Source organism: Montipora capricornis, chromosome 8 (genome assembly GCF_036669925.1).
Source record: "Montipora capricornis isolate CH-2021 chromosome 8, ASM3666992v2, whole genome shotgun sequence".
Lineage (NCBI taxonomy): Eukaryota > Metazoa > Cnidaria > Anthozoa > Scleractinia > Acroporidae > Montipora > Montipora capricornis.
Genome location: NC_090890.1, coordinates 2,442,351 through 2,454,850, shown reverse-complemented (window position 1 = coordinate 2,454,850; position 12,500 = coordinate 2,442,351). Strand labels below are relative to the sequence as shown.

Below are 12,500 nucleotides of genomic sequence, written 5' to 3'. Positions count from 1 at the left end.
GTTAAGTGAACTTGAGATAATAGCTTTCTGCATCCTTCTGAGAACCTCCCTTCCTCTAGCGCCCACAAGTTTCTTTATTGTTTTCTCTAAATCTTTAGACCAACCGCCTAGCACATCAATCACTACGTTGCACTGTTCCACGACATAGCCAGGGTACTGCTTCCTTAACTCCCAGCGCAGTGGAGCATACTTTTCCGTCTTCTCCCTCTCCTTTTTCCCACGGTTGTCTAACCAGGGGCAACTCATTTCAACTGCCCAGACTCGTTTCCTCCTGTGATCCACAAATCTGACGTCCACTCTGTTGGCCTTGACATAGCTTTGTTCGGCATACACTGGTACATCCCAGTAAGCTTGAGCTTCCAGAGATTCGTACACTGGTTTGGGTCCCACTAACGAGTACCATGGTGGTACTGAGTCCACTAGCTGCAGGTCTTTACACACCTCAAAGAACAACACCTTAAGTGCAGCGTTGTGTCGCTCCAAGTACTTGGACTGTGCTAAAGCAGGACATCCTGCAAGAACATGCGCAAGAGTTTCTGCAGCGCCTCCGCACAACCTACACGTGATCTCTCCTTGTGAAGTTCCTGTTTTGATCTTTGTATACACTCTAGTAGGGGTGAGCTGTTCGTAAAGCTCCAGTACCCCGGTAATCGTGTGGGTGGGTGCTGAGGGCCACTCCCGTAGCCAAGCAAAACACTCATCCATGCTCAGATCTTTGTCGTGCCACCGTGCACACAGAAAGCGACCATGCCACTGCTCGCTCTCAATCTCTTCCTGTAACTTCTCCGTCACAGTCCTCCTCAAATAACCCTTAACTTTCTTCCCTAGAATTTCTGTATCCGGAGCTTGGCGCGGGCTGCATGACGGTTTCGGATAGTTCAAAGTCAAACCCGTGTCCAGCTCCTCCGCGTACTTGCATGCCTCCTTAACCAACGAAGTGAATCCCTTCTCACTCGCCCTCTCTTCAAACTTCTGAACTAACCTCATGGTAGGATCTGTATTCTCATACAGCTTAATTGCAGATTTGATTTTTGTTAGCTTGTATTCTTGCTCAATTGCGCGTAGGCCACGCCCACCCTTGTCCCTGGGTAGATACAACATAGCCGTCGAACTTAGCGGATGCTTCCCTCCGTTCTCACATATTATCTTTCTCGCCTCTCTGTCGATCACTCTAAGCTCTGTAATAGGCCAATGCTGAGTCCACATCAAATAGGAGAGGACTGGAAGAGCAAACTGGTTACTTGCAGTCACACGGTTGGAATCAGACAGGGGGCTACTCCAAATTAATGACAACCTTTGCAGGTACACCTTTGCCGCACATTCCAATGCCAGCTTCTCATCCTGCATCACAGTCTCTCTCACCCCTAGAAACTTGTAAGTAGAACTCGCGTCCAAGCTTTCCACGACCCCCTCGTGACCTAACCTCACACCTGCTGCATCATGCACTTGAGCCCCTTTCCTCACATGAATCACATTGCACTTCTTAGGATTCCATGTTAGTCCAATGTCCTCCATGGCGGCACTGGTAGATTTTAAAACTCTGTTGAGCTTAGGTTCAGAGGACGCAAAAACTTTCAGATCATCAATATACATTAAATAGGATACCTTGGCACTTATAGGCTTAGACAACTTATATCCCTCAGTAGCTTCCAGTGACCAGGCTATTGGATTTAAACATAGCGTAAAGAGGCGCGGACAGAGTGAGTCTCCCTGCGGCAATCCTCTGTTAAATCGAATACAACGAGAGGTTTCGGGACCACGTTTGGTGGTAGTAACAATCCTGGTATTCCAGCTTGCAACTAAGAATCTCATGACTCTACAAAGCCAGGAAGGAAAGCGGTGAACTTCCATAATTTCAAGCAGCCAGCTGTGATCCACCGAGTCGTAGGCCTTCTTTACATCTACCCAAGCCATGCTTAGGTTTCGTTTTCCTCTGTGACAATCTAACGTCACCATTCTGTCAATCATAAGATTGTCTGACGTCCCACTGCAGCCCAATCTGGCTCCCCTTTGTCCACTCTCCATCAGGTCGAATTCTCTCAAATGATTGTCCATTGGTGTCTGAAGGCACGACGTGAACCATTTGTAGATGTTATTTAGGCACGTTATTGGTCGCTGATTCTCGCTGCTGAATTCACCTGGTTTAGGGATGAGTCGCGTTTTTCCCTCAGAAAACCAAGTGGGATATTCCTCGGTGCTTTCAGAGATGGCAACGAAGGCTTTAGTGATCCCCTCATGCAGCACATGCATGCGCTTCCACCAATAGTTAACAAGGCGGTCAGGCCCTGGGGCGCTCCAGTTTCTTTTCTTGAGTAAACACTTGACCGCTTCAGAGCACTCTAACCTCCAGGACCCCTCCGAAGGCACTGGAACCTTCCTAGCAATTGCTTCCTTGATCTTACTCAGCCATTCTGCTTTATTATTATTATTATTATTATTATTATTATTATTATTATTATTATTATTATTATTGTTATGATTCAACCGGCTCCTTAATGATTGATTCGATGAAACAAAATTAGGATTTTGAACTGGTGATAAATAAATTTATTTCGTGGCCAAAACTTTTTAAATCGTTTGTAACTGGTGCATATCAACCCCTTTAGTAGCTAAAACGCCAAACAGGGATTGTTTCGCTCGCTAAACCGTCGAAATAAAGTAGCATAAAAACAAATGGACAGAATTTTTTAACTTGGCTCGGCATTAAGTCTTGTGCTGTCGCCTTCGTATAAAATTAGTTTTTTTTTCTAAAGTCCGTTACCGTTTAAAAACAAAATCTTTAAAGAAATGAAGTCCGCGTTTTACTAGTCCGCGTTTTAATGGTCCACGTTTTACTAGTCCTCGTTTTACTAGTCCAGTCCAGTCCTGTCCAGTCCTCGAAATAGTCATAATCATGCAGAACACCTTTTTTTCCCAGCAAAATTAAAAAACTCAAAAAAGGTTTTAATCACGTTTTCTTGTAAGTGTTTTTGCCATTTCCTTTTACATTTTTGAAATAATTTTGGTTGGGTGCCCCTGTAATATATTTTTAATCCCCCTTAGTCTTGGGTTATTTGAGAGGATTCATCTGGTGCTTGGTTTTAACGCCCCCTTGTGCCCCAAACATGTGCACCCATCAGGCCAGTTCTGCATTTTCACAGCTGGACTGAAAAGGGTATTTAAGCTATACAACTCTTGTGCTATAATTTTCCTCACAAACTACTGTATTGCTTGTTTCGGGGAAACATTAGGGTGCAACTGAACTGACAATTAAGTGGAGGAAACTCTTAATGCTTGACAGTGAACAAGTAGCTTGCAATTCTTAAATTACTTGTTAAATAAAAGACTCAACACTGATGAAGAGAAAGACAGCTGAGACTATTCATTGAGTAAAAATAGACAGCTGAGTGAGAGAAAAAGCTTGCCATCCCTCTATGGATGAATTCAAGATGTAGTTTGTCTCTTGGCCTCTCTTTTTGTTAACATTTTGAAGGCAGGTAGAATTCAGGATGCATGTCATTGATTGCACTTCTTGAACCTCGGTCCCAAGCCTTTGTCTGGCTATTCCAGTAGACTTTAAACCCCCTCTAAGATTAGGGGGTTGTGGTTGGTTAATCGTTGTCGTACCGTGTGTAAGCGTGTGTACACTTTCGGCAACAAGTCGCTGGGACAAAATATAAATGAACCAATGAGAGAGGGTCATATGGTCTGCCATATTGAATTAGAAAACTAGTTTACATTCCCCCTCATACAAGATCACCGCGTGTGCAGCGACTTGTTTTGCAAGTAGTACACATGCACGAAGGGACTTGTCGCCTAGTGTGTCTCGGCCTTTAAGGCCGGGACACACTTGTCGACAAGTCGCTACGACACGTGGCTGGGACAAGTCGCCGCAACGAATCGCCTTGTGTGACACGATTAATTTCATGAAAATCATAGCTGCTGCGGCAGAATTTTGTCGCCGCGATCAGTCGCACGAATTCAAGCCACTTTCAATTCGTTCGACTTATCACAGCGACAAAATTAGCTAAAGCAGCGTTGTCGCACCGTGTGTACACTTCCGGCAACAAGTCGCTGTGACAAAATATAAATGAACCAATGAGAGAGCGTTATATGGTCAGCCATATTGAATTAGAAAACTAGTTCACATTCCCCCTCATACAAGATCACTGCGTGTGCTCCGAACAGGCGTCGTGTCGCAGTGACTTGTTTTGCAAGTAGTACACATGGAGCAACTTGTCGCAGAGACATGTCGCTGCGACTTGTCGCCTAGTGTGTCCCGGCCTTTAGAGAGGCACATATTCGCGCCCTTTCTAAAGAAAGTACGCCTGATCGCAGGTTATCGACAATACTGGCCAAAATTCTTAGTGAATTACTTGACAGTTTTTCACTTTTCTTGACAGTTTTGGGTCCTGTCTTCCATAAAACTCTTCTGTAACAATTCTTCCGGGTTGCCGCTGGCACTGCTATATCCTTTACCGGCCTTGACATCAAATGATGTATCAAGGATTGAAAGCAAACTCAATTTCGCCAAACCAGCTGGACCATTTTCATACTTTTTAAAAAGATGGACCATTGTCTCCGTTTCTGGGCTCAAGAGAGTCTCTGACAAAAAATTTAAACTTCTTTTATTAGTATTAAAAATAAACATTGATAAAAAATGGAAAACAACTTTGAGTTTACAAGACATGTTTCGATCGATCATCGATCATCTTCAGTTGCAAGTGCTCGTTACAGTGCGAATTTGAATCTGTGTCAATGTTGCAATTTGAGATACGTCGACTTTTATAATTAGAAAGCTAAGGGGACGACAACGCAAATCCAACGAAAGCAGCAAAACTGCATAGCAAAAACAGTAGGTTTGGGTGCCCTGCTCCTGCGTTGAACGTTTCATCAAATGCATTTCCTTGCTGTGTACAACAACTAGTTTTCCACTGATATGCAGAACATCAACGCGCAAGGATAAATTCTCCTTTTTCATTCCTAACTTACAGTACCGTTCTGCAGAATTCACACCACTTAAAGTAGTCACAAATTGATCTAAATGACTGAAAGTTACATTTTTATATGATGCATGTTCTCGTAGTCGTTGGGGTTTTCTTAAACTCCTTATTAATGTTGCTCCCTAACCCCCCCTCCCCCTTACAAAAAGACGGCAGAGTTTTGTTTGCCTTCCGTGGCGATCTTGATGAAGCATCACCTCACCATGTAAATAGTAAAAAATCATGCTTTAAATTGTCGTGAAAAAGTTATTTCCATTTGAGTTAGCAAAAGAAGAAACCTCCGAGTCATCGCGATCGACATTACACTTGTTTCCTGAGCAACACGAAACACAAACACTGTGATGATAAACTCGCCGGTCAGGCCACAATCGAACGTTGCTTTTGCATTCGAAATCACAGTCTAACTTTTCACCCCAATACCGAAGCTCGTGAGAACAGCCTTTTACTGTAACAACCTCGTCATTTTCTTCTCTCTGTAGCTTTAACGTGAAGCACTTTTCTCCAGAGTTACAAGTCTGCGTGGAACTCTCTGAAACGCAGTCATCTGCTGCGCCACATTTGACACAAGTAAGGGAAGGCGGTGGTGTCGTTGGTGACGCGGGGATAGAAAATTCCAGCGATTTGATTGATCCCCAAAAACAACATGGAGGATTCATCGACGTTGGTCTGCCAAAAGTACCCGAGTAGAATTGCAAACGTGTTCCACCGCCAACACCGAAACACGATTTCTCGCAGGAAGAGCTCCTTTCTACACTTCCATCACTGCGTTCTTTCTCTGTTATCATAGTGACAGCGACACAGAGTTCCTTTCCATAAAAACGAACGTTGGCACCACTCACCGTGGAGACTTGAGAACTCTTGGGGATGGTGCGGGTATCAGTTGAAGTTATCTCCGGATCATCGAACTGTTTAAAGAGGACAATAAGAATCACGAGTCAGGTTCGCGTCGCTTTAAAAATAAAACAGTCTATTTTTCGAGCGCAGTAAAGCGTGCACTTGTTAGAAAGATTTACAAGAACAGTCAACACAAACGTTTTCAGAGACGCTGTTTTAAGCCTAGTTTTCTTATGTCGGGAAAATCCCAGACAATCGGGAATTTTGCAGTTTCCCGATCGTCCCAGGTTTTGCAAACATATCGGAAAATTGCCAGACGCTTGTCCCAGATTCTCCTTATAGTGATTTTGGCGGAAAATGGGAAGAACTTGCAATATTTAAAGGATTGGTAAAGAGCCAAAACCATCGCCGATGTCTCCGACAGTACAGTACAAATGTCGGGAATGATCGCCGACGATCGCAAAAATCTGGGACACGTCGGGCCGATTCGCGATAGACGGCAAAATCTGGGACGGTCGGGAAACTGCGAAATTCCCGATCGTCCGGGATTTTTCCGACATACGAAAACTACGATTAAAGCCTAGTTTTCATATGTCGGGAAAATCCCAGATGACCGGGGATTTCGCAGTTTCCCGACCGTTCCAGATTTTGTCGACATATCGGAAAATCGCCGGATGCTTGTCCTAGATTCTCCCGATAGTGACTTTGGCGGAAAATAGAAAGTGCGCCAGAAATTGAAACATGCAATTTAGAGGATTGATAACGAGCTAAGAACCATCGCCGACGTCCCTGAAAGCACAAATTTGAGTTTTCATATATCGGGAATGATCGCCGACGATCGCAAAAATCTGGGACACGTCGGGAAAATAGAAACGCTTTCTATTTTCCCGATTAGTCCCCGACCATCCCAGATTATCGGGGATGTCTACGATTTATGGTTTTCATTAGTCGGCAAAATCTGGGATGGTTGGGAAACTGCGAAATCCCCGATCGTCTGAGATTTTCCCGACATATACAAGCACCGGGAAATACAACGGGGAGGGGGGGGGGGGGGTGCTTCCCGTTTTCTCTCCCCAGGATCCTGCTCACATTAGCTCTCCAATAGGCCTTATTCGCGATAACCGCCATGTTGGTTTTCAAATTGTCATGCAAATTAGTCATGTGTAATGCTGGGGGGCAAACATTGGACATGATTGGAAAAAAGGCAATTCGCGGAAAATCGGCTCCTCGAAATATTGAAATAACATTACTGAAAGTACATTTTATAATTTAGAATTAAGTACCTTTCATAATAATTTTATATCTTTTCATTGCCTTTGACATTTTGACTTTCTACTTCGTTAAGTGCTCATTTTTCACTAAAAAAATCATCGAAGTACCTTGTGTAATCATTCTATTTTATTACTTAGGTGATAAACATTCAATGAACGTGAGACAAATCATCTGTGTAGCTAAGATGTTCGTTATAACCGCTCGAACTTGTGTTGTTTGCCCCCTCAGAAGTGTGTAGCTATAAATTTGCATGATAATAGCAAATCCAACATGGCGGCCATCGTGAATGAATTTCGAGTAGTCTTGTTACCAGGTCCCTTTGATACTCAGAGCATGAAACTTAAATAGAACCTTCAACCGGATCAAGACCTTGAGAAGTTCTAGAGAGCTCTGAGGACGAGAATGAGCAGTGTCTAGCATGGTGTCAAATGTCAATGGGTACCCTTGGCGAATTGTTAAAAAGGGATGCGCCAGTTTGCCAGTTTTAAAATCACATCTTACGTTATAGCATTGGCATCGCATTACACTTCTCCGGATTTTGCATGCTTATCATGCTCTCTACTGAAGACTGAATATATAGGCTTCAGTTTGAAGACAAGAGACAAAAATAGACAAAAGATACTTTCGCCCAAAAGTTGAAAAAATGAAACAGGGAACTGAAGTTTACGCTATACTAATCCTGGATTACAATAATCGGCTTTCGAACAACCTGACCCTATAAGAGAGCGCTGGCAATCGCTTTGGATAACTCCAAGAAAAAATGAGAACAGTTGATTTGACTGAGCCCGTACACATTTTGCTGCATTCTAAAAGAATGGCGAAAACTTTCTTGCAATTTAACTGACAGTGTTCTTGGAACGGCATCGTTTGAACATAGTTCACTATGGTTTGAAGAACGAGGCATACAACAATACACGCTATTCTTATGCAAATTAAAATAAAGTGGCCGGGTATTCTGCAATAATGCGCTCACGTGACAAAAACCAGAAAGGCGCAGGACCGGAAATACCGGAAATAATCCCAATGTTCCTGACATGTCACTGTAGATGGCTTTCAAATCGCAAGGTGTTTTGAATTTTTATCTGTAGGATGAAGATGACCTAGAAATTAATCTTTTTTCATGTTTCCAGTTCCATGCCGTCTTTCGTTTCGAAAATAAAGCATTTTGAATTTTCGAATTGTGACCTTGCGTGACACCATAATAACCATGATACAAAGTTATTTGGTTGAAAAAAATGTCTATGCCTATGAATCTCAGTAGTCTGAGCGTTTCATATACATAAGGAGAAGTGCTGATAAACATGTATTTTAAGTAAGCGTTTTCAACGCTAAGTGAATTCCAGTTGTTCGTGTTGATTTCTGGACCGCACGACGCACGAAGCACAACACCAACAAGGCCGCTCCATACAAAACGCTATAAAGTTGCGTGAAACGCTTCGACAAATAACTCAGAAACGATGTACCACATAGCCCTGAGAATTAGTGAGGGGATTTACGACTTCAGAATACCCGGCCACGATTGCGTGACATGGAACGCTTGCTCCCGTAGTCCCGCGGTCGTGTTGTAATCATTAAATTTAAATATATATAAATATGTATTTTTATGGGTCTAGAACTAGTGCTCCCGCAGTCCCACCGTCCCGCAGTGGAAAAAAACAGAATATTAAATGGGTCTAGAACTAGTGCTCCCGCAGTCCTGCACTTCCGTAGTAGGAAAAAATGAATATTAATTGGATCTACAACTAGTGCTCCCGCAGTCCCACAGTCCTGCAGTGGAAAAAAAAAGTCTAATTAGCCTACAAGAAAAGTATCCTAAACATTCATAACAGCTAACCTTAGGCCTAATTAGGCCTAAGGTTAGAAAAGTTTCTAGGCCTAAGGTTAGCTATTATGAATGTTTAGGATGCTTCTTAAGTATTTATCTTTTGTTTCCATATGTAACGAGATGCTTCTGTGAAGCATACACTGGGTTGCCTGTGGTACGTGCTACAGAAAATCAGAAGGCACTGAATTGTGTGGTATTGAAATACAGCATTCCAGTCTCTGAAGAATAACAAATAAAAGAGAAGCGAGAAACATTGGCTTCTGGGCTGACATGTTGATAATTTTCAAGTTCCCTCACAACTTCTTTTTACCACAAGTGTGCCCTCTGAGCATCTGAAGGCTTTCTAATACTAAAGTTCACTGAAGTTAAGCCCTGCCGGGCGGGGTTAGTGTTTGGATGGGAGACCAAAATAACGTACCCCTCCTAAAAAAGAAGCATCGGACCGAAAATACTATTAACTCTAACAAATGCGAACTCAGCAAGGTACAGATCTTTTTAGCTTGCTTTATGCAAAACAAATATTGATGAAAAAGCAAATAACTATCGATACACAGTTTTCAGAAACCGGACGGTCGATCGAGAATAAAATATTTACGACATCAAAACAACATTAATTTTGAACCGTGAATATAGAATATAAAAAGTTACGATCAGCGACAAACATTTTGGGAGATTTTTGCTACGTTCAAGTAAATTGCAAAATCGAAAGTGACTTGGCCGGAATTCAGCGGGCGCCGTGATTAAGTTACCGCTGTATGTTTACTCGCCAAACAGTGAAGCATCTGTGTCAAATGATGGCAAGATACCGGGTTTTTGTAAGTTTCTTTTTCTGTCAAGTGTTAAAAAGTTTGACAATGAAATGAGCGAAGTCAAAACAAAGATCACAATCGCCCAACAAATGAGCGAAGTCAAAACAAAGATCACAATCGCCCAACTCTTATTTATGCAAAGTCAAAATTTACTCTCCAAGACACGTACGACGTTATTTATCACCAGGTAATTCCATCATTTTGGAAATAGCAGCTACTTTATTATTCATCTGCGTCACAAGTTTTCACTGATTTTGGGGCTCATTTTGTTGAAACTCAAGCACGCTTCCAACAGGCCTGTGAACCCTTCCTGCTTACAGAGCAATACTAAAAAACTTCTCCCATATCACATTTCAACCTTAAGCTCGAAAATTCAATACACAACATGATATTATAATTCACAAAGGCAGAAAATACCACAGAATCCTTTTCCAGCGAAAATTTTATTGAAACAAACAACATATTTGCTCTTAGAGGCGAAAACCTCTTCCTATTTCATTGCGTGCGTGAAGACAAGAAACTCAATTGTGTCAAATTACCATGTACTTCAGGTAAATACTGCTCACTTTGATTTCGTCTCGACGGGCGATAGATTGTTGTCGAGGTCCAGTACTCGTCGCTTTTGAGATTCATGCCTAGTTTATCCAACTGACTTTCCATTATTGAGCTCCATAAGGGTATATTTTGTTTAAGGATCCACTAAAACGCCATTCGCGTTGCATGACTTTCGACGCCATTGCAGGCTAAGTTAATGATGCTACTGTGTCCACCAGAGAAATCTACGCAGTTCCACTACCCTCTCGATCCTAAGAAAATACGCCCAGAAGGCTCTATACACAAAGACACCACTTACCAGGGGAGTGACAGGCAAGACTTTTACCGACACGGAAAAAAAAAAAACTAAAAAAAAGAAAAAAAAGAAAACAAACAAACTAAACGAAGACCTCGACTGGGTTTGCCTTATAAGGCAACCCAGTAAATATTTATTGACTGCCGGACTACGGGAGCAGTCATTTAATGTCACGCAATCGTGGCCGGGTATTCTGAAGTTTAGCCTATTCTACTCTTTGTCGCGTGACAGCGGAAACGATCTGTTGCGAAAATGAATTCATCCGATGTCAATGTTCAATTTTCTTCGTAATTTCTCCATGGCCAAAATTTCAACCAAATTGACCAAAAGAACGTGGCACTGAGCGACGAAATTTGAAATATTCCTCGATTACGACACTCAAATGGTTAAATGAGCATTTAAATATACAGAAGGAGAACTAAGATCATGAAAAGAAAAACGAAAGAATGGAGGAAATGGGAAGATGTTGCTTAACTTTGTCATTTTTAGAGGCCATACAGTAAGATTTTCTTTTCGGCATGATAAGAACGTGTTACCACTTTAAAAATCGAAGTTATTCCGGCAGTTATTCCGACACTCTTAAACTCCATCTTGAAATTAATGTATCCTATATTAAATACGTTATACTCGGTATATATTTCATAAATCGAACATTCTGTTGGAACTTACATGATAATTCGAGGATCTCGACTCCCATGTTTGCACTATGAGAGTAACAGAAGTTAAGGGGCCGTTTTCTCCAACGTTTGGAAGACAATCATCTCCCGCGTCTGTATGGGTTAAGTTGACGAAAAATATAGAGAAGAACCAATGCTGGGCTCCTAAAATGTGTTCTTCCCTTAACTGCCATTATTGTACAAACCAAGTTTGCTGACGGTCAGACGAAAAACGATAAGAGAGCAAACGGGAAAATGATTTGTGCTCGTAACGTGGCCTTTGCAATCTGTTTTTCCCCTGGAACGTGATGTAACGTTCATTAGAGCTAAATTACGTGACAAATTGATGGGCACAACCCACCCACGCATTACGCATGCACTCGTTCTGGGACAAAAAGGGTTACGTGACTTCTTAAAAACTTCTATATTTGGATCTTGATGCTAAAACTAATTATGCCAGCGACTGTTAAAAAAAGAGCTAAGAATGCCATGAAATTTATCCCAGATAAAAACCTCCAGAGAGTATACAACTTGTCCAGAAGCATGAGACCGTGACCAATAGATGACTCCTAAAGTGAGGGCTCCTAAAATGAGTTCTTTCCAAAACTGCCATTATTTTACAAACCAACTTCGCTATTAAACGCTCAGACGAAAACTGATAAGAGAGAAAACGGGAAACTGATGTGTGCTCGTAACTTGGGATTTTCCGCTGGAACGTGACGCTGCGATTCTCTTGGCCAGCGCCGCGGATCGAGAGCTCTGGAGATCCTGGGGCAGTTGTTCAAAAGCCGATTTACGCTAAGTCAGGTTAAAAATTAACAAAGGAGTTTTATTCTCTGCTCCCAAATGCTGTTCAAGGCTGATATTCGGTAAAACTTTACATTAGAAGAAGTCAATCTTGAAAAACAAAAATAAGCAAAGAAAAATTTCACCAAAGAGTTGACATTATGCTAATCCTGGTATAAGGTAAACCGGGCGATCAGCTCTGGCTGCTTCGAATCCGTTCTCCTCACTGATTGGTCAGATGGGAACACAATAAATGCTAAGCGAAAATACTCTATAGCGCATTTCCGAGTGGCTGTTTGCCTCGGTTTCCAAGCGAGTCCTGGAAGAGAATGGCCGAAGGAATTCTGTTTTCTGTTAGCCGTACTTGCAACGGAAATATTATTAGTAACAACCATCCTTTGGATTTATTTGGTGAAAAGGCAATTAGGGATATGGCCGTGGTGAGATTAAACCAATAGCTAACCCGGTTATTACGTACTTTTTCTG

The 12,500-nt window shown here is 42.1% G+C and overlaps 1 long non-coding RNA gene across 1 annotated transcript; it reads right to left on the bottom strand.

Annotated features, from left to right (window-relative positions):
• Window positions 1-4,594: 4,594 nt before the first annotated feature.
• LOC138059152 (uncharacterized) lies at window positions 4,595-11,556 on the bottom strand. Its single transcript, XR_011134165.1, has 2 exons — window positions 11,242-11,556; window positions 4,595-5,887 (listed from the first exon to the last, which is right to left on the bottom strand). It is a non-coding gene; the product is annotated as an uncharacterized lncRNA (long non-coding RNA).
• Window positions 11,557-12,500: the final 944 nt, after the last annotated feature.